This window comes from Embiotoca jacksoni, unplaced genomic scaffold (assembly GCF_022577435.1).
Source record: "Embiotoca jacksoni isolate LCO1_2020_lvr unplaced genomic scaffold, fEmbJac1.0.p SCAF_6, whole genome shotgun sequence".
In the NCBI taxonomy this organism is placed as follows: Eukaryota; Metazoa; Chordata; class Actinopteri; family Embiotocidae; genus Embiotoca; species Embiotoca jacksoni.
In genome coordinates, this window is record NW_027185414.1 from 14,835,260 (window position 1) to 14,858,590 (window position 23,331).

General features: G+C 41.3%; 1 protein-coding gene across 2 annotated transcripts in view; it reads left to right on the forward strand.

Annotated features, from left to right (window-relative positions):
* zfhx3b (zinc finger homeobox 3b) overlaps positions 1 to 23,331 on the forward strand; it is a 207,213-nt gene that overhangs the window by 20,132 nt on the left and 163,750 nt on the right. For both annotated transcript variants that reach the window (XM_069174378.1, XM_069174377.1), the window contains exon 3: positions 16,829 to 16,901. The gene's annotated coding sequence lies outside the window, so the exon portion shown is untranslated. The remainder of the gene's footprint in view (positions 1 to 16,828; positions 16,902 to 23,331) is intronic.

Genomic DNA, 23,331 nt, shown 5'->3' on the forward strand with positions numbered 1-23,331 from the left:
TCCCCACTGTGCCTGGGCGGCTGCTCTCCTCTGGGCTCACCCGGAGAGGATTGGCCAGCTCCCACATCTGGCCAGACAGAAGAACAGAGAAAACACAAGGAAATTCTCCCGCTGACCACTAGTTCCCCCTTCCAGCATAATGAAACCATCCCTTTCTCTCTCTCTCTCTCTCTCTCCCTCGGATTCTTTTGGAGTGAGCGGTGATAGAGAAACATCTGGAAGGAGCAGCAGTTTTCTTTCTCTGTGTTTTTTTGGGGAGATTTAGGCCCCCGATAATCCGTCTCCCTCCTCATTAAAGGAGCTGAATAAACACAGGCCTCTTCCAGTTGTTCCTATGAATTTCCTCACCAGGCGTCAGGAGACCCGAGCAGGGGCTACTGGATCAAAGCTGCCGGCAGCCCCATGTGTGCAGAGAGTGAGAGTGCGTTCCGGGGTTGGGCCCATTACCTCTCTCCCTGGGAACCACGGAGACTCCTAGGTCACTGGCTGTCAGCTCCTTGGCCCAAGCTCAGCAGAGGAGGAGGAGGAGATGGGGGGGAGGGTGGAAAGGAAAGAAGAGGAAAGGAAAGAAGAGGAAAATAAAATACGTTAACGAGAGGAGATCCAGGATTACTGAAACTGTGATGTTCAAGAGGGTGTTGTGACAATTTGTAGGTTGATTCACAACAATTTTGTTGTTGTTTTACGTGAACTGTTTTTGTGTTAACAGAGGTGATCACTTATATTTGAGACCTATATGCATTGACTTAACTCTGCAAAAAATTGTGCAAAACAAAAAATATTGAAGTGCCTGTGTAAAACCCTGGTCACAGGTATTGCAACATTGTGAACAGAGCAAACACATTGTGCAAGTTTGTGTCTGTGCCACTCTAAAGCATTGACCTTAGTGTGACATTAATTTTCTAATTCCCTGCACTTCCTGGCAATCAACTTAGAGGGGCAGTGATTCGCTGGGAAAGTTTGTAGTGGAGGCAATTAAAGACCGAAATCTAAGAAATAGCAGCAACAACAGCAGCAGAAAAATTAACGGACGGAAAGGATGATGTCTTGCACTGTAATTGTTACTCACTTACTCAGAAAGATGATAAAATTTATCAAATTGCATCCCCCTGCGCACAAAAGGGAAAAAGAAATCACCAATATTAAATGGTCAATGTAATTAACTTGCTTGGCTACTAGCAGCATGATGGGTGCAGCTGCAGCTGGAAACAGCCATAGTGTTTGTGTTTGTATATGTGCACCGTGTGTGTGTGTGTGTGTGTGTGTGTGTGTGTGTGTGTGTGTGTGTGTGTGTGTGTGTGTGTGTGTGTGTATGTGTGTGTGTGTGTGTGTGTCTGTGTGTGTGTGTGTGTGTGTGTGTGTATGTGTGTGTGTGTGTGTGTGTGTGTGTGTACACAAATGGCCCTGTGGTCGTCATCAGGCTCCCATCAGCCCCTCCATTAGTTACTGAGCTGCGGGTCCGTGCTGGAGCCTACCTGCCCTGAATACAGATTAGGATAGTAGAGTATGGGCAGCAATCACAATGAAGACAAACACATACACTCTCTCACATAGATGACATTAACATATTATCTACTTTGACATAAAGACATATTTTGACACACACACTCATAATCAAAGTAATTGCATTTTACACACCTAAGTGACTAAGATGTTGCATCATGTGCATGGAATAATGATAAAATCATTAAAACATTTCAGTATATTTCCTTTGGCTGATAAAAGCCTACACGTCTGATTACTGCCTTTCACTGGACACTGACACACCACCGCCTGTGGAGAGCACTTCATCTGGTGCAGGCAGATCATAGCTTACACGTTCTGAAATAATGTCACACACAGCAGAGTACACACACTGGCAGCTCAGCACAAAGGCAAATATGGTTGCATACTTCCCCTTCTGGAGTCGCAGGCGCACATGCTCGTGGCAGGAAATCTGCAGGCAGTCATTACACTGAGCCAAGCAAACACGCAGCCGCCACGGTCACTCATAATGTTTTCACATGTGCTGCTCCTCTGTTGGAGGCATGCATGTGTGTGTACAGACAGACAGCCTGGAAATGTTTTATTTTAAAGCAATCCATCCTTAGTTTATTGGTTCGTTTTTCAATTTGCTTTTGGTTAATGTTTAAAAACTGCAAAGGAAATCTCATTAAATTAACAATTTTAAAAGGTCTCTGTTGCCGCAGATCCTAACAGCGAAACCTGTGCGACGTCGATCAGTCGGGAGTTTGATCTTGCTGGCACGCTGCTTCATACACAAGTGAATTGAAGAGCGAGCCTATTGCGTTAGCGCCACCTATCCTCTCTGGCGGAACAGCGACTGCGGGGTGATGGAAAAAGCGGCTGGTGATTTTACCCCAAAATATCACCACCAACACCCAGCCCGTTCAGTTTAGAATACTTCAAATGTAAGGGCTTTCATCAGCGGGCCACAGGCTCAATCGCCATTGTGTTACCTCATTCAATGATGGGTAGTGATATAAAAGAGATTTATTTAAATGACATTTTTTAAGATTATTAATTTAAACAACCACAAACCTAAGTTTGATAAAATATTAAAACATAGAAGATGGGAATGATTTTCAGACATTCTTACCTGTGAGGTTATTACAGTGGAAGAATGTGAGGCTGTAGAAATGTAATGCTGTTTAAAGAGGGGGGAAAAAAGAGAAGCGTGTGTCCAGGTTGAGTTCGAGGCCGAAGACCAAGCCACTGCCTCAGAGTTCAAGCAGGAGCTGTAGGGCATGAGGGCTGGGGGAAGGGGAGAGGGTGTGTGATGGCTTCTGTATGTCTCTCTGGCAGCGCAATGGGACTCTTGGGAGACCTGGGTCAGGAGGCCTCCCTCCAGCCCCCCTCCCCGCCCCCCCCGCCCCTGCATTACTGTGCCATTTAAAGCCACCCAGCATCTATTTCCTCCAATAAAAACTAATAACCTTTTCTGTCGGAAATCACGGCAGCTCTTGAGTGCTGGAGCAGAGGCCTGGCTGGATGGCCTGTAATTGCGGTCCAGTAGTCTCCCTTTAGTTTATTTTTTGCAGTGTTTTGGATTTGATTTTTTTCCCAGTCCTCCTGGTCCTCTGCGCTTTGCGGCTGATTGCCTGCGCAGCTCACCCCACACTCAGTAATCAGACAGGAGCTGGAGAGGGGGCAAAACAGCAACTCAAGGACCTTTTATAATTGGGAGGGATTTGGAGGGCAGTTGGACTTTACATTTGGTGTCAGAATAGGTTGTGATGGTGACTGTGCTGGCTGAATAACAGGTGCCAAAGCCCCCACTGCAGTCAAGTAGATCATTGTGTGGCAGCTATGAATAGTCTGCATATATTGTGTATCTGCTTCGTTACTGTCCATTTGTCACAGTCCATTTTGAAATCAGCTAAAACAATGAATCCACCACACTTTTAAGATATATTTATCACTTACATTTTCACCACGGCACGAAGGATATTCCAACGTCTTACTTGACATAGTTTATATGTTATTATATCATATCGAATATCTTTCAGAGAAGTTTTCATAAATATTTGTTGCAGTGATTAATGATTGTTTAGCGTCCCTTTTTTTGCACGGTACATTGTGACGGGTTTCAGAAACAGCTCTGTATCAATATGTTCTAAAGTATTGATGCACAACACCGAATTTTAAACATTTGTTCTTTCTACGACATTTTATTTTCTGTATGACAATGGTTTTAAAGAAAGGCAAGTAGAAAAGTCTTAAACCGTCAAATCATTTCTAATAACAGGTTACAACTATAAAGTATGTACACACATAGTTTTGTGACAAAACCTTTAAAAGTAAAAACAAATTCTTTTAAACTGTCAAGTAGATTTTATCTGGACCGAAATAAATCTGCTATGTTTCTTCACAGCATGTTCTTAGCTGGAGATTGTCAACCACAGTGTGTATCAATGGTTACTCAACAATGTTGTGGCTAAATTAAAGAATAATTTGGCACACAAGTGGTAGCTAGCTCTAGGCTGGCAGTAGGATTGCGGTGAATTTGAATCCAACTCTGCTGAGGATGCCTTGGGGCTCAGAGCCCAGCTTGTCTGGGACTGGAGTGAAGGCATCAGCAAACTGAAGTGTGAAAAGAATTGTAGCTGAAGATAAACAGATTCTTTATCTGCTTTGGGAAAAATATTCAAATTAATAGCTGTAATTAACCATTTACAATGTATCTGAAAACACGCATGCATATAGAGTGTATACTGTTAAGGGTAAAGTCCTCCTTTTTTTTTTTTTCCCGTTATCTGTTCCTCGTCTTCACTGTACATCTCAGATGATTGAAAAAGGAAGTCAGCATCAATATGCCAGCCCAATCAATCTATCTACAACCCAGCAGTAATTAACAATTTTCTCAAAAACATCATTGATTTCACTTCAATATTTGCAGAAATTATTTAAATGAAACAGTCCCAGTACAGAGTAGAGCTCAGTGGGTTCGCAGGGATTTTGGAGCCAAAGGAGTGCTAAATCTGGGAGTGGAAACAAACTCTGGGGTCTTATAAACTGGTCCGTTTTTTAATTGCATGAAGAAGGGTTTGCTTGGGAAGGCTACTGGATGCTAATTGAGGACAGCCATAAGCACCCATCGGGTCACAGTTTCTTCCTTTGGGCCCCTCCATGCATTGCACAGATATAAAGACAGTTACAGTTACCTCTGCCACTGAGAGACACTCCCCCTCAGGACATAAAGGACACACCCTAGCCTTGCTCTCTGACAGTACAAACAAATATCTGTAGTCCAAAAGAACACTCATTCTTGTTTTTCAAAACATTGCATGGAAATATCTTCTCAGTGTCAGGGAGGCAGCACTGCTCATTTTGGCTTCTTGACCATCAGATGTTTTATCCTTCTTTTTTTTTTTTTAATCAAAAGAAGTACAGTCTTTATGAACCGCAGTCGGCAGTAGGGCCGTAGATGGTTGGGGTTGAAGGTGGATGTACAAAATGCACCACTCTGAAACGAGGGGCTGGGATTGGCATCCAGAGTCTCATCTGCGATTATTTTGATGAAGATTAGGAAATAATCACAGTTTTGATTAAATGTAAAAAAAAAAATTGTTTTGTTTCACGTAACAGTGGACTTTTCAGAACACCTTAACCGGGTGATGTGAGGGTTTAAATATAACCATGAAAAAGATAAATAATGATTCAGTCACTAGATTGGATACGTCTAGCATCAGTGTATTTGCAACTTTGCCTGATGCGCTAATTAACTGCATTTCCTCATTACGTTGATTGAAAATGAAGTCCTTCAAAACATACTTGCAAGATGTTACATAGGAACATAATTTCATGCAGTCATTGTTGGAACTTTTCATGCACGTTGACAAAAACTTGTTTTGGTGACAAAAGACAAAGTAGAAGAGGTCAGGAAAGGAAGAAAAACAGGAACTGGGGACATGCGTGTGCATGTTAAAATGTTCAGCGTGAATGCTTGCATTGTCATTTGTGTACTGTCTACTCTATGTCTGATGGTGACTCATAGGCAGATTAGGTCAGATGAGACAGATCTGTTGCCAGAAATCACTCGCAAAGGCGATGAACTTGACTAGAAACTGAGGGAAATTCTGATGAGTAGAACACAATAATGACAGATCAGTACTAAATATGGAGTCTTCATGTCTAACAAAAGACAGTTCTGTGTGTATACAGTATATTACTGTTTGTGACCTGCATCAGCTCAGTTATGAATATGCTTAAGTACTGCATTTGGTAGAATGTACAAAAGACTATAGTATTCCGTATATATATTAAACCAAATGAGTTCCTGACGTGCTGAATCTTCATAGACTGAACATGTTTAAGTCTGTTCCGGCTGGGATTGGCTCTGGTTGGCTGTCCCACAAAACATTAATGAAGATGTTGAGATGGAGCTACCACATAAAGTGCTAAAGTGAGAGAAACAAGTGGTGAGATTTCCCAAGACGTCCCCCAGCCTGTCTCAGTAGGCCCTGCAAGTAGTGTGACTTTGCTGCCTTAACTTAAATTCAATTTCTCCACCAAAATGTGACGCAAATGAATGGGTGGAATTTACACACAAATAACAAGGCAACCGCTCATGCAAAATTACCCCACAATTAGAGGCTATTCACTTCTCAAATTGATTTAAGTTTGCAATGTTCTAATAAAACCTTGCTTGATTTTTAGCTGATTACCTAGTGCTTGTAATCACATACAGTATGTCAGAGGCTTAAGTGTTGGAGCATGACTGTTACAATGAAAATGTCCTGTGTGTCTGACCAGAGGCCTGTCATTTCACCTTGTGACTCACAGGCAGCATGTGCCTGTTTACATGGATGCTTCAAGGTGTGTGTGGTTAATTACACCAAACTATTACCATCAACTGCAAGAAAAACATTTTTTTTGAGTTAGGAAATGTTATTCTGCTTCTAATGACAGCATTATATGTCTACATGTCTTTTTGTTTAAAATAAACAAAAAGACATTTGCTAAACAGATTTGCATATCAGGTTTTCCAGACTAAGATTGGAAATGTTGCTTTAAATATGTTATATGAATAGAAAGAATTTATGAATTCATATTTATCTTTCCACAGATAATTTTTCTGTATTTATAAGTCAAATTGACATTTACAATTTATCAAGACAGAAAGCATTTTAGACTTTTATGTTTGCATTTTAAAATCCTGACTGATAGCCAAAATCTAGACTGTTACATATGATGCAACCAAGAAAAGGGCATGCATTGCCTGATAAATTAACATCTTCCGTTTGCTTTTTTTTCCTGTGTTCTTTCTATGTGTTCCTGTTTTTGTGTTTCTGACTATTACTGTATGTTTGTGTGCACACATCCTTAATTGCATTAAGAGGATGACGCACTTTCTTACTCTGTTTAAGCTCACTTTAATTGCCTCTGAATGGTGCACTGGGGAAGCAGGGACTGACGGTACAATGTGGACAAGCAATTAGCTATCTTTCATAAGATGCTCCAGGGAAAAAGAGAGGGCTCCAATTCATGAAGGAATTTCACACAAGGCAACAAATGCTATTTTGTGTCACTGCTGCAGTGGCATCTTGATAGAAGGGCAATTCATTCATTAAAGAATCAGACTTTGAGAAAAAGCAAGACAGAGAGATCCATTCAAAGAGGAAGAAGGGGGATAAAAATCTGATGAAAGGAAAAAAAAATTGCATTGGTAGCAGGAGACACCAAGATATAGGTGAGGTGCAAATACAAAAAATAAGAGAAGGAAAGAAGACTTAGAGAGACAGGAGGAGGGGGTGAGGAAAGAATGATGGAGGCAGATTGTACAAGAGACACACTGAGATATGTGTGCCCTGGTGAATTTTCACTTCAGTTTGGAAAGAGTGCACCACTGATGGCACAATGACAGAATGGCTCCAGAAACTGCCAAGCCTGCAGTGTAATTTTAAATTACAGAAACATTTTACATATATTCCATCTTGTCTGACATGCCAAGTGGAATGAGAGGGAGGTGCCCAAATTTTTTTTTATAAGGCAACTGGGAGGTGTACCATTCAGGGTAATGCCAAAAAAGATCACTATTTTAATAAGAACAGGTTTGTTGATGATTAAGCAGACTCTAAATACATTGCAACTGCCTCCTGGTTTTGTTCCATATTCAATGTGACCTCATTGTCTAACATAAACTTTTCTAATGCCTTCACCAGTAATTATTGTTGGCCTGTGATCCATAAAACTGTTATACATTATACATTTTACTGTATTTATATCATTTTTGAGGTATGCCCGATGTAGATTGACAATAATATGGTAAGTATCTCTTAAAACACGATATTAGTTTATGATCCTTTATCTAGATTGAGACAGGCTGCACATGCATTTTTCATGCGTATAAATTTATAAGTGTAAGGCATTAAGTAAATTACGTCATGCATTAGGTTAATGGCATTGTTGCGACACATATCAGAAGCTTTTAATACCATACAATGCAATAGGTAGCTCAAATGGTACTACTATATCCTCCTGCCGCCCCTCCTTGTCTGTCTGTCTCTGTCCTTGTACTCGTTTTTCTATGCTTTTTTTTTCCACACCGTTTTCATTTTTCTATGCCCCCCACTACCCCACCCCTGATACCCCTTCCCCCATCTTGGACAATCTCTCCCTGTCTCTTGCTGTCTTTCCTGTTCTTCCTCTCTCTCCCTCTCCTCTCATCCCAACTCCATTCTCCCTATCCCTCCCTCCACTCTTCTTCATTTAATAGTGGACCTCAGAGTGGTTGCCATGTCGACCAGCCGGCATATTACTATGGCAACCAGTCTGAGCGAGACGAGGCTGCTGATTAGGGAGAGATGTCTAGTGTAGCCTGGCCAGTGGTGGGTGGGGAAGAAAAAGGGGGAAATGGTGTTGGGGTGCTAGAGGGGGGTTGTATATTATAGGTCTGAACATTGTGTGTGTGTGTGTGTATGCATATGTGTGATTGTGTGTTTCTGTATATGTGTGTTGTACATGCGTGCATCTCAAAAAGAGAATTTGCTCAGGCTGGTCAATTCTCTAGTTGTAAGCCAAAGGACATTTTACTTAAGATTTCAGAACACACTGCTACCTGCAGCCATGAACTGTCTGATAGTATTTAGCTTTCTTCACAATAAATGTGAATCAAGTAAGACTCTCTTAAACTCTGAGTGTGCAAACCATCATCACATAGGCATTTCATGTAATTTCTGATTCTCCTAGTTGGAGCACCCATGGAAAATTTATACTCAAAAGATTAATCATGAAAAAGAGTACATTTCCGTGTGTTTTAGGAACTACCTTAATGTTTCCCTCAAGGCCCACACAGTGCTGAGCTGCTTTGTTTTGGTAGTTTATTGGCAAAACCTAACCAGGCTGGAAATTATGGTCTTATTGTATTTGGGCATACTCATATCTAGTGTTATGACATGTGAGGGACGGAGCAGGCAGAGCTTTTAAAAAGCTGCACCCTTCTTCAAGAACACTAATGAATGCTGTAGAGGATGCCTCAGACCTCCCAGATCCTTCAGAGAAACTAATTACAAGATCCAATTAAAGAGAGAGAGGGAGAAGAAGGGGAAGAGAGGAAAAGAGAGAGAGAGAAGATGGGGGGTCTCTCTTTACCATTGACCCAGCCAAGCCGTCAGCTCATTCAAGACAGTAATTATAGCTTATTTATTATTCATCCTTGAGCTAAATAAGAGCGTGACATTTCAATAACAATAATAAGGGCAGAAAAAAAGGCAGCACAAACTACAGACTTACTAATTGCAGTGCTCAGAGATTAAACGACTGGAAAAATGTTGTTATTTACTTATTCATAACATCTAGACCAGTCATAAGAGCATAGCAATGCACTCTGCTGAAAATGAGTCTAAGGGGCTCTCTCATGAGATCTCCCTGGTGGACATAATCCTCGACAAAACCAGGATGCCATGCTTCCCTAACAAGTGGTTTGGGGGTCTGTATGACTGGGCATGGACGTAATGACTTTCTCTCTCTGTTTTTATTGTGACTATATCTCATAGAATGAGCAGAGCAATCTGGAAGAGTGAGTTTAGAATTTGAACCCATTTTTAAAAACTTTTGGCTTTTAGCTCATCATAGACAAACAAGTAATTTATTCAAATAACAATTCACAATACATCCTTAATGTTTACTTTTTACGACTATTATTTCTATGACTATATATTGATAATATTACTGGCAGAGTAGTGTATCCAGCTTTCACTTGGCCTAAATTTCTTTTCTTTCCACACACCCATCTTCCCACCTCTCCTCTCCCTAAGCTGAACTTTGAGGCACCTCATTAAGACTGCCAGCTCCTGGCCTCATTGGCTATGGCAGAGGTGAAGAATATCACATAATCATGAAGTGGAGATGGCATTACACTCATCACAAATTATAGATGAGTTTTACTGTGTGGCGGCCTGGTAGACTAGTGCTTAACTTAAGTGACTGTTACAGGGGGTCTGCAGGCCCTGTTTCACCTCCCTTCTTAAACACTCCCCATCCCTTCCCGTTGAGAGTAATATTTATTGAGACTGTCTGTACTAACGTTAGGAATTTGTGGATTATATCTTACGTTGCTGAACATTTCTCTTTATTTTTTTCTTCTCAAAACTGCCCCTTCATACCTCACCGAGGCTTTGCCAGATCAGAGGACAGAAGTGGTTACCTGCATTAATACTGAGACTTACAAGATAAGGTGCTATTTTATCCAAATCAGATCAGGAGTAGGGCAGCTTCTGCTCTTTAAACATAGACATAAAAAAACAACAAAAAAAAAAAACAAACGAAGACCAAAACCTTATTGGCCAGGCCCAAAGTAAGTCCATAAACAAAACCAGTGGCAGTTGTAATTGATTGGTTGATGCATACGTATATCCACCTTTGAATGTGTTTGATCAAACAGAGACTACTTTGTTGTCTTCTGTCATTTACCTGCCAGGCACTAAGAATAACTGTTTTTGATCATACAATCCTTATGTTAGGTCTCATGACTCTTCCATTATAGCACTGAGTGAGAGAAATAATAATGATGGGGGGAAAAAAAGACAAACAGCAATGTGTGATTTGCCTTTGATTTCATCTATTTGCATTCATATGTTCCTCCAACCCACTCTAGAAGTCCTCCAACACTAACACAGTAACGTATAATAGAACAATGATCGTAAGCCTGCAGTCCACTGTTCAGTCCCTTGCTTCCTTTTTCTCTTAATGCCTTTGTCCTTGAACCTCAAAGGAGCCTTGTTAATATACTTCTGTTAGGTGAATCGGGCAGCCACAGACTTCAGACAGTGTAAGTGAACAGTCAATATTTGGAGATTTGGTAAAGGCATGTTAAGAGACAAATATATAAGTGTAAATTGGTGTTTTTATCTTAGAATGTGTGCAGCTGTGGTGTGTTGCTTATATTTTACACGAGTGCAGTTGTACATGTGCTTGAACATTAGCACAAAAAAGCAGGACCCTTGACCTTGCAGAATTGGAAGAAAGGAATTGCAGCCCAGTGACCTGTAGAGGATGGGGTTTTTTATTCAGAGGACTGAGGTCTCTTCCTGATATTGCTCTCCTACCTCTTCCAATTTTAGTTGTGTGACTTTTCATACCTTCGCTGTGCCTGGCGAGAACAGGAGGGGGAGGTTATACCACTTATCAGCTGATGTGGGACATGTCCTCACACAGAGCCGTTGATTTTATTGATTGATTCATTTGTGGTTTTCCCATACAGTTGCCTGGTTATAGTTTTTGTCAGACGGGCTGGGACCCCAGCTACAGAGTTATGGAATTTAGGCTTATTGGGATTGGGGCAGAGCCGGGGTCATTGCTGTGGGCCAGAGATGGAAATGTTGAAAAGGTGCAGGACCTTGTATATTCTATTTTCTATTTCTTTTCTAAAGCAGTCTGTGAAATAGAACATTTATGAAACTAGAAAATAGTGAAACACAGATAAAAATATATTCTTCTTCCTCAGGAGCTCCCCTTTTACCTCTTCCTCATGCGAATCATGTTAAAACTATCCACATATATACACACATAGGCCATGCTTACAGACAGATGCAAAGACAAATACGTTGCCCTATTGCTCTCTCAACACACTCACAGAAACCCATACACACTGACCAGATCGCACCCCCTCGGGGATGTGGGGCAGTGCTTGAGCGATGTCTCCCCAGGGGGCTGATATTTTATAGTTTGTGTCCATCAGTGCTGTAGCCCGGGGCGCTAGGGTTGACAGTAAGTGCTCTCAACACTGGTGACACTGATTCATCTGAGCTATGACACAGATGAGAGAGAAGAGGGAGGAGGGACAGCCAGAAAAGAAGCATTAAACACTTAGAGACCAGGTTATTTTACCAGGTGTTAAAATGAGCACGATGCATATACTGTGTACCAGAGCATATTCCATTACATTATGATATTAGTGAACTACAAACTGTGATCGCTGTTGTGTTGTTTGGTTCATGCTTGTTCACCATAACAAACATGGCGGTACTATGATATGGTGGACTAATATGGGCTAGACTGGGCTCGACTGGAGAGATTGGCTCGAGGAAGGTGCTCCAATCTAACATGGCATTTCAATTTCTCATTCCCCCTCATGGCTGTGCTGTGCACTGCTGCACCTCTTCTACATATATATAGGGAGGACGCCTCTGAACCCCAGCCTCCTGGATGCGCATACTAAGCAATCAATGTGTCACCTCTTCCTGACAATCCTATTTTTTTCATATGGGGGCTATGCTCATTTTTTCTTGTCAGCAGAAGGTAATTTGCTGTATTGTGATTCAGTCCTAAAACTTGGTGACGAGGTGTCTGATAAGTCGCTACCTCCCCTCTGTCTCCCTCGCTCCCTCACAGCCCCCCTTTGCATCACCCACAATATGGAATAACCGAAGGAAGCACCCCAACCCCCATTCCATCTACACCCAACTGCACCCCCACACCCCTGTCCCTTCTTTCCACACCAAGCCCAACATAGTTGTATGTGAGGCGGGCTGCTAAATTAGATAAGCGGGGCTGTGGCGCAGCGCCCCTGATTAATAAAAGATGCAGTGCTCCCTGGAGATGGCCCCTCTGAGGGCCGAGCAGAATCTACCCACAGACAATAGAGTTTGCTCGCACACAATGAACAGGAAATGGAGAGAATGAACCAATCATGGAAATATAACATTTAAAGCAGGGCTATCCTATGACCCTCTCTAACATTATGCATGCATCATACTAGATAATAACTAATGTTGGAAGTGAGAAAAAGAACAAAATATTAATACATTAATTTATTTCGGAATCATATCCTTCTATTGACATATGTTGGATAGAACAGCCGATTTCCTGCTGTTTTATGACATTCAGGAAAGCATTTGCAAGTCCTTCAACAGAACTACTGCAAATTCATGGTCACTTTCATTCTTGCCCCTAACAGTGCACATTTAACATTTGCAGATTGTGTTGTTTTTAAGAAAACTGAACTATAAAAATATGAAAGAGAACCTTAAAAATTGTTTCATTTCATTTCAGTCACGGTCATGTGCTCTGATAATATTGCTCTGGGTATAAATAGGGAAAGCCTTCCTGTCATGATATCATCATGTCAAAACTGAACTACAGACAATCAACAAATTATTTTATGAAGTGGTATTTTCTTTTAATTTGGAGGGTTAATAGAATAAAAACAGCTGTATAAAGAAACCCAGTAAAGCATGTTTTGAATATCTTAATTTACCAAGTCTACTAATGCACACTTATGAAAACGTTGGAAAGTTAATTCAAACTAAATGGGAACTTGCACCTAAATTAAATGTTTAGTTTTTCCCGGCACAGTCTTCTGAACCTCTTTTTACGAACTACTTTTAAGAACAGCTAAGAGCAATATGCTTTCTGTAACTGTTGTAATACTGTTCACTGCAACTGCAACAGTGGACAAGGTGCCTGCTGCAAAATGTATAGGATTATCAGCAAGGCCTGTGTTTAAATTCATTCGAATATGTCTCATATTCACAGTTAGTGAATTAAAAGGGATAGTCTAAATAAAAGGCCTAAAATGTGCAACTGCAACTCTTGTGGATACATTTTTCTCACTTTTGTCTCACTTTGCACTGAACTATCCAAAACACATCTGAGAGCAGAGGAGCAAAGGTTATTTCTAACAGTCCTTGGGCTCAAGCTAACAAGCAACATACTAGTAATGTGATTGTGTAGCACACAGTTATTGTGTGGGAATTCTCCCACTGCACTTAGTTGCAATGGGACACCTTCACTATTAGTTATTTGTTCATAGAATTTAGAAAAAAATCTGGAAAGAAAATTTGTGAACTATGACTGTAATGCATTTTTTTCAAGGGCATAACTGAGCAGAGCCCTTTGCTTTTAAATTTTCATAAGTAATTTTAAGAAACGGGTTATGCTAGCTGTCCACTTTCAGCGGAAATGGAACGCCACTATAATGTTTTGTGGAGATGTCCATGAAAATTAGAAAAGGGAAAAAATTTCAGCAGCTGAGAGGTTGTATTTGACGATGTTTGATTTTTTTTTTGATTTTTTTTTTTTTTCTTTTTTTTTTCTTAAACTGTTTATATTGGGGTTAAGAGGTTAAAAAGTACATCATTTGATTTTCTTCTTAAATTAGTGAATTTAGTGGTTGAGTGTAAACATGCTACTTTGAAGTGCATGTATTTCAGGCAGTTATTAATATCTTTCTGTGCTTGAGTTTCCTATTACAGCTGCAATGAAACATCATATGATGCACATGATTTAGGGAAAGATTCATTGCAAATCTTCCAACTAACGTCAGAACAAAAATATCCATATGAATAGAAGATTAAAGCTTCTTGGGTTTTAAATATATTGCTGGTCCTCAAAAATACTGCTCAGACTGCCAAAAAAAACATTTTTTTTGTATACCTCTGCTTGAGAATGTGCAAAAAGGCTAACAAATGCTCAGCTACTTTTTGTGTCATTTCAGTCCTACATCAGTTCTATTTGCAGTTGTCACCTAATGGCTTTGTTACCAGGAGGATATTATCTCTCTCGCTACTCATGTTTTTAAGACAGCCAGCAGTGATCCAGTTGCCTATGGAGACAACTGAAATCAAGGCTATGTAACTATCTGGTTTTCCTTTCAAATTTCTGCTCTGAATTGGACATTAAAGCTGTTCATTTGAGTACTCGCGTAGTAATACAAAAGCAACCGGTGAAAGCTGCGCGCATGTGCACTCATGCAGCCAACAGTCTTTAGCAGACATGTTTCTCCTCTGCTGCTGTTGGTGGTGTGTGATTGCTGCATGGATCATGAACACTGAAGCATTTATCTTTAAATAACCTCCACCCCCCTGTCGCTACGGAACAATAGCGAGACGCTTCTAATTTTCTGCAAGATAATGGTAGTCATATTGAGATGAAAAAGGTCAGGGGTTGGCTTGTGAGGTTCTGATTGGTTCGGAGTATCAACCTGCCCCCGCAGATAAAATGGAAAGTGATATTTCATTCATAGCACCACCCTTCCAGACTGCATAGTAATTTGAGGTGATGAGAAGGCCCAGTTCTGCAATGATTAGAGTGCTGCTACCAGTCGTACACTAAACACAACAATGGCTACTGTGATGTTTTGCATCAGCATTTTTTTGCTGTTCATGACCAAAAACGTACGCTGTATAGTGTTGCACATGCTGTTTTTTTTTTAATATTTAGTGATTCAAATTGTCTCCCACCCCTCCAATCAGCAAAGATTGACGGTTGTTTTTTTTATGCATATGTATAAGATGAGAATATGCGGTTGAACCTGCGTTTGACCTTCATCTGCTTACATGTGTTCACTGAGCTCCTGCTATAACCCTCTGCATTGCAAAATATTTCTTGTTTAAGTAGATCATGTAAATTGAACTGGTTCTCCTCAGTTCTCAAGCTATATGCTGTAGACTTTTATCAGAGCTGCTTCTGACCCCCGTGGGTAATTTATGACATAACTTACACATTTATATCATGTGTGATAATATGGAAATTCCCAAAAGTATAATGGATCAGCAACAGCAGAGGAACTTTTTTCTGTTTTGTTTTGTTTTACCCTCCTCGTCAGCTTTTGCATAATCTATCTGGCATGCTTTGTACATTGTGTTTTTTTTTTTTATTCCAGCCTGAGGGCCAAGTGCATCACACATTATGCAGTGACCCAAACTGCATTTTCCAAACAGCGGTCCAGTCAGTGGGAGTGGCCTGAGCTTGTTGAGGAAGCTGCCCTTTAAGGTCATTACAATGGTCACGTGATAGGCTAGCGGAGCCCCCTGGGCCATATGACAAACTGAGCTGCCAGACCGAGGTGTGTGTCAGGGGTGTTTTTCCACAAAGCATTCTATAAAAGTGTAACTGGGCTGTATTTGCCCTTTCCTCCTGCTATGCGTTCAGCCAACAGGCCCCTGAAGATCTCTTAAAAAGTGCTGATCCACAGAGCTGGGTTGGTGCTCTTGTAATCCTCCTAGCACTGCTCCACCTCCCCTCACGTTCCCACCCTCAGTACCTCACGCTTCTTCCCACACATTCCCTCACTGTCTCCTGCTGATGCATTGCTCTGGTGTGAGCGACAAGGTGATGGGATGAAGAGGCTTGCTTGGGCCCCAAGATAATTACCACACATTAGAGCATGACTAAATAAATCTTAAGTGCTGCTAATTGCTTGGCAGTGAAAACAATAACTGTGGTACTTGCCCAGAGGCTCCGGGGTAGTGAGAGGCTGGGGCACTGGGGACCGGGGCCCTGGCACTGGGCCAGCAGAAGACACCAGCAACATCAGTCAACTGCCTTACCCGTGTTGCTTTCATGTGAAAGTCACACACCACTTGGCACTGTCACTACGTGCGCCATCTGCCCCGCACCCACCACGCAGTCTAACAGGAACACGCTCCCTGCAGCCCTCATCAGCAAAGAATAAGCCATACATGACAGGCACAGACAAACTCAGTCTGTCTGTGGAGCCATCATACATCACTGCATTAATAAACATGAATTAGTAATGGCACAATTAGACAGGGTTGTTCTGACATTTACTGGTACAATAATGGTGTTCTCCTCTCTACAACCCCCTTTGGCCTGTAGTGGAGTGCCATTAGACCTCAGGGGTTTAGATGTGATGAGTGGAAGGGGTAGAGATGTCCCGGTCAGTATGTACCTGGATCACAATTTTTTAAAAAAACCTCTAAAGGATCTATATCAAGTTCATGGGTTTATATTTATGGTTATAGAATTATATTCTGTTTTTTAAACTCCAGTATCAGTAATGGCCTTTAAATCCTGTATTGGTCTGGCTTTGCTCTGTATTGTACAGTATGTTCATAAGTGCGTGTATGTCGTGTTTGTCTCATAGGTTCCATTCTACTGTGTGTGAAGAGGACGTTTGAACAGCCAGGACTGCCGACCACATCTCCTGTGGCCTAAAGGTACGTTCATGACGGACACCCTGGCAGCTCTACCACACTGAATGGGGCATTAAATCTGCACTCACCAAACATGAGTTCATTGAGTGACAGAGGGAATTTAGCAAATGAGCTGTACTGTCTGAACATTGCTTGTCAAATATCGTCTGACTATGTTTTCCAACTAGTCTTCCTGGAGGGTTGGTGTATGTGAAATTCTGTCTCTACAAAGAGACTCAACCAGTGCAGTCTCTGCACGCCATCAAATTCGGTTTGATTTGCACTATAGAATCTTGTATTACATGTTTTCTTTTATCAGATTAAGTCAAATAACTAATTCAACTTTGAAATTAGTATCAGTTTATATCCATTTAGTTTGCAACAGGGAGAGCTGATGTTTTAACACTATATAGGATCAAATCAAAGGAGCAGTATGACATAATTTCAACTCTTTAGCATTCAAGAATTGGTCAGAAATATCAACCTGAAAACATTATACCATCAAACAATGCAGTTGGATTCATTCTTGTGAATTCTTTTGTTCCAGATCCCTTTTTTCTTTTAGTCTTTTCATGTAATCCGTCTTCAATTTTTATTTATTTCATTTGTTTTCCCCAAAAAGAAATGGGCTGCACGGATGTCTTGGTTTTTTGCCACATTCTCATCCTCCCTTTCCCTCCTAAACCAGTACCTTCTCATTTGCACTGTCACTCTTCTGCAGTGTTTTACTGCTTTCCCAGGGGACTCGTGCGCTTTTGTTAGCTTTTCTGTGTACACACACAGACTAATTGGTTGATTAGTTCAGGTTGACTGGCTTGTTAATTGAATAGTAATTTAGATTTGATGTGTCTAATGAAGACCCTAATTTATTGTTTGGCACTCATCCAAGGGTCTGTTTTTGACAGTAGAAATCAAACAAAAAGGATTAAAGGAAAGAAGAAAGTAATTCAGTGCCCCAGTGCTGCTTTGATAGCACATGAATTAAATCTTTGAGTAAAGTGTTAACACTTAAGTCTTTATCTTCCTGAAATTAAGTAGGTATAGACAATAGCAGAGACACTATGAGAAGAAGCCATTGAAAGATTAGTAACACTGCACACCCTTTTGGCTATTTGTCCTAATGAGCAAAATAATGAGTCTTTTTCCTCAGTATATATTATGTACTGACCACGTATACTAACTATAAATGATAATAATAATAATAATAATGATTCAAAAAAATTCTGCAATGGGTGATCTTCTCTTGTTGAAGGTGCTTATTAAGCAGTTATTAGATATTCATAAACAGCCCATGGCTGAGAGGATTGGCAGCCATGTGAGCTCTTGGCTTAACTTTCATAAGATCTCAGCTTGGTTCATTGATGGCACAAAGTGATTTCAGGTAGGTTTTTCAAATAGTGTGCATTTTATAACCATTATTTATGCTGCAACTGTCTTAGTTCATCAACACAGGATTCCAGTGACATAAAATGGCAAATAGATGCATTTTTTTTTTTAACTCCTTTCAAAGCTGAGACAGCAACTGAGGCTGCTGATTGACTGAATTCAACTTTGCATGAGCAAACTCAAGCCTTTCATTCATTTGAATGGAGCCGGGACTGTGCTGCAGGGTTGTCTGACCAAAAGAAGCTTCACCTGACCCAAGTTTTGCTGTAATACTGCGCAATGTCATCCAACAAGGTACAGCATTGGTCAGTCAAATACAGGCAAGCCCACAGTCTTGGTAAATAACGTTGCAACATGAATGCTGTATTTCTACTCTTTACCTCACAAATGCCACATTGATAACTTTCCAGAATTTGAACAATCCTGTCTGTGTTGTGAAGTGCTCTGGCATCTGATCAGCTTTTAAACTTCCTGGATTGTTTTTCATTGTACTGGTGCCTTAAACAACATGTCCCTATCTGTGCTGCCCCATGCTTTGCTGTACCACAGGGATGTTTATGGCCTGTATCTTCTCTTACTGCATGTTTCAAACTCTGTCTGCGTAGTAAAAGTGTAAAGGTCTCATCAATGTAATAGTTTGTTTTTGCTTATTAACTTTGCATCACACTTTTTTTTCTTTTTTTTTGTCCCCTGGGGATTACATACTATTGGCATATTAGTTAATATTAATACATGTCAGACCTGTGACCATTGGCTTTTCTCCTGTTTTTCTCTTGCCTGTTACATAATGTGTGCATTTTGTACATCGAACAACTTTGACACAAGTAAGTTTGTCCTGTGTTGCTGAATACCCCTTTACTTCAACATCACCTGAGTCTCTTGCACTGTATACATCTTAAAAGTCCAGCTCAAGTGTTGTACAAGCACTATAGACCGATAGAAGGTACCTAACTCTCTTTCCCAATTCTATTGAGCTTTGAATGAGTGTAGCCACATTGGAAAAGTGATCAAATTCAATACAATGAAAGTAAATCCATTCATATATCACACATGCCGTTTTATTTTTTTTTTTGGAAAACGTTTTTGGCAAATGGCAGTTTAATTTAACTGTGTTAGCAGCCACCGTGTATCACATCCTCGTTGTTTTCTTGTTTCCTAGTTAACTGTCAAAACAGCATACTATTTATCAAATGCAATTCATTGTTATTGTATTATGAAGTGTGGAACTGAGACACAGCCACACACTTAGAGAGATTTGCATTGTGCACAGCACAATAGTTTTTAATTCCGTTTACAGTTTATTAAAAAAATTGTATGGAGGGTGCCTCTTGTCTTTCGGACAGCGCATTCATTCTTTAAGTCCAACTGCTTGTTCACGGTGAACGTGTAGAGTAGAGGCCCTTTTTCTCTGAGTGCTCCCGCACCAGAGCTCCAGCGCAGAGTGAGTTCATGAGCATCAAGGTCTTCCCCCACACTTTGTTTGAAGGCTTTATCGCCCCTCAAATCATTATGCCCAAGAAAGTCACATTTAAAATCAATCAATGCAAACTTGATTTTCCATTAACATCGGGGGATGATCCCAAAAGCCTTTTGTCTTTTCCCCACGTGCAGTGCAGTTTGTGGCCTTGAATCAAACAGTCAATGTTATTGTTGAGTGGTCCCGTTAGTCATCTTTTCAGTAAAGTTCCCACAAAATTCAAAATGTGATCAAATTTATATCCAATCCAATGACTTGTCAAAATGTCAAACAATATCCAAAAGCCAGTTATATCTTCTTCTTCTTTATTCTTCATGCAGCCATTTTCATCCTTTGACCTCAGTGTTGGATCATGCAATCAACTTTGCCTTCTTGAGAAATGTTACTGTTCCTTCCTCTGTGGTCACTTGTATCCAGGATGCAGACTATTCCTTTCCACAAGGTCCTGGATTTCTCTAGATTTTGTAGTTCTGATTTTACTAAACTAAACAACTAAATTCATGAAAGCACTGTGTGCTGGGCCTTCTCTATCCCATGTTGTCACCAAGGATCTGTCCGGCTGCTTCCTTTCAGAGGAAAAACATGAAAAAAAAAAAAGAAAACTTGAAAAATCACCATACAGTCAGTAATAAATAAAGTACGCTAATTGTTTTTTTGTTTTTTTCTTTTCTGTGCGGAACACATAATTCGCCCGTCAGCAGCACCCCCAACCTCCCACAAACTCAGCCCCTTTGAACCTCATGCAGTCATGCACACGTATGCACATGCAACAATGTACCTGAAAGCGCTACATGCTCCAGCAGGCCAAACTGGTGCAGGCATTAGCAATCTCAGGTGTTTGAGTCAACCCGGGTCGTGCACATATATACATTTCTTCATACTATTTCTCCTGTCTGTTACTTACCCGCAGCAGTCCTTAGTCCCCCTCCCTCCCCTTAATGAGAAAGCAATTACCACTGGTTTCTCCCTAATCCCAGTGGCCTGGCAACGTTTTCCGAAATCTGCCTCCCCACCTGCCTTCAGCTCTGCGTCTGCTTCTCTCTCAGATTCCCTTCTCTTCCCTTGTACCTCTTCTCCCTTTCACTGTGGCTGCAGACTCTCTCTCTTTCTCCATCCTCTCTGCAGCCTTTCTATTTCGCTCCTCCCATCTCGGAGCTCTAGGCTGCTCTGGGTTTTAGACGGATCACTCTCACAATGGTTGATCAATACAGGTATTGATCCACTGGCAAAATGTTTATAAAATCATTCTGGGCAGCTGTGGTGCAGCGGGGAGGGTAGGCGGGACGACGAGCGGGCCAGCGTGCCATGCCATTCGCCTATAGGAGAGCCAGCACGGACCTGATTGGCTGTCTGTCCGCCGCCTTGCCAGGAAGAGGGCTGGCATAGTGTGTACTTCTTTGTCATTGTTGCTTGGTATACCACAGCCCTCCCTAGTTTACGCTGCTAAACTTTCCAGACCACCAAAGTAGAGTGCAGCAGTTAAACCTTCTCGCTGTTCAATGGATGTTGACTGTGCACAAAGTGGTGCCACCCACCCCCTCTCCTTTCACATTAGCCAAGAAATTAATTTGCATAAATTATCAAGCTGCAAGCAACCCCAGTCTAATGATCCGCTGTCATTTCACTTACCGTCCCTCCCCTGTCCTCCCCCGGGAAAAGACTTCCTCTTTTATGCCACCCTGGTGCTTGCCAACATCTCCTCATGCCCACTCGAGGAAATTTTCCACGTCAGGAACCCTGCACCTGTTTCACTCCCATAGAAACACCCCACGAGCAAATTTTAATTATATACATGATATAAAATATCTCATAGGCTGTCACTGAGCAGAGGAACCACCTATCCACAGCATGTCCCTGTTGTACCGTCATGAGCATAACATAGAGCAGCCTGGGGACCGGACTTCCCCCTGGCTCTCATACTTGCCTCCCTCCAGACTCTCACACTTTGAAGCTTACTGTAAATAAAGGGAGTCCATTTCAGTCTTCGTTATTCCATTGTGCAGATCATTAGCAACATTAGCAGCAGCCACCGAATACAGAAGGCTGCTATGCTCTGTCTATACAGCAAACACATGCTGTGGCTCCACTTGGGAATGCCACTGACAGGCCAGCCAGCGCAAACACAAGAATACGTTAGTGCCGTACAACGACAGCAGATTCAAGTGGAATGGTTTATCAAAGGCTTTGTAATCCAGGGAGGGGTTTATGGCTTGTTGAGTGATGATGTATGAGATGTTTCATTACACAGAGAAGATAATTGCAGTGCGGAGCACAGTGTGGTGTAACTTTTTCCAGAATCACAACTCTTGTTGAACCAGACTAACATCTGTCAGCCATAAGCCCAGGCAGCCAATGTGACCTAGAGTCAACCTCACCCCTCTGGGTTGTGTGGCTTTGTCTGTCCCCCTCCCTCTCTGGCACCAACCCTGGACCCAGATGCCCAGACACTAGCCCAGACCACAATGTCTGGGTTTGTCCAAGTCCATCTTTGATTAAAAAAAACACTGTTACATTTATTATGGGAGATTATACATATGACAGTAACTGTCTTAGTGCTGGGTGCCTTTTTTTTTTTTTAGTTAGCTTGCTTCTGTTTGGTTCAATGTGGAAAAGACCCCCCGGCCTCCTCCAGTTCACAAACCCTGGAATCCAAAGAATATGATTAGTGCTCATGCACATACAGACACATCTAGAAAGTGTCACTCACACGTATGCTGGAGAGTGGTGATTACTCTAACACATCCAGAACTGGCCACAGCCCATTCATTACCATAACATGTTGTAATGAAGTTTAATCCCTCATCATGTTGTCTGTGGTTGGAGAGTGGCGTGTGGCTGTTATCCTCCACTATTCCAGATGTCTTTCAGGCCGTGTCTCTTCAATGGTGCATGAGACTGAAGACATGACATTCAGCACCCCACCTTTAGACATTTCCTTCTTTTTTTTTATCTCTTTTTCCACCCATGTAAATTCATTTTGACCTCATCCATCTTTGTTTCTTCCCTCCTCCCCAATCCCATTTTTCACCTTCTGTTCCTTCTTCCACATACCCTCCCATATCTACAAGAGTGTGTTATTTATTTCATCTGAATGCAGGGGCTCTTTGGTGCATGCTTCTCACAGAAATCAATTTCAGCTCAGACAGCATAACCAAACAAAGCACTGCACTCATTTCAGCACGGGCATAGATGTAACCCATCTCTCTCATTTTCTCTCTCCTGCTCCTTTATTGGAAGACATTTTGTTCTCACTCTGATGCCATTATGTCAATCTCTGCAGACATGTGGTGATGTGTGAATGCAGCTGCTAAATGAGTCATGGCAAGCAATGATCATTAGAGACTACAGAGTTTGTATATGTGTTAATGTATGTGTCAGTTTTGTTGCATATGATTGTCACCTTTCAGTTTGCGGGAATGAATGAAAGTTTTTTAGTTTTTATTCTGTTTTGTGGCTTTTAGATACACAAGTGTGTGTGTGCACGTGTTCCATCTTTGTGTGACTGAATTTTTTTCATTCAGAATCGGAATCTCCTTGTTCTTACTGTGTAATACCTCGAGTGGAGACAGGTAGCAGATTTCTCCCACTGTT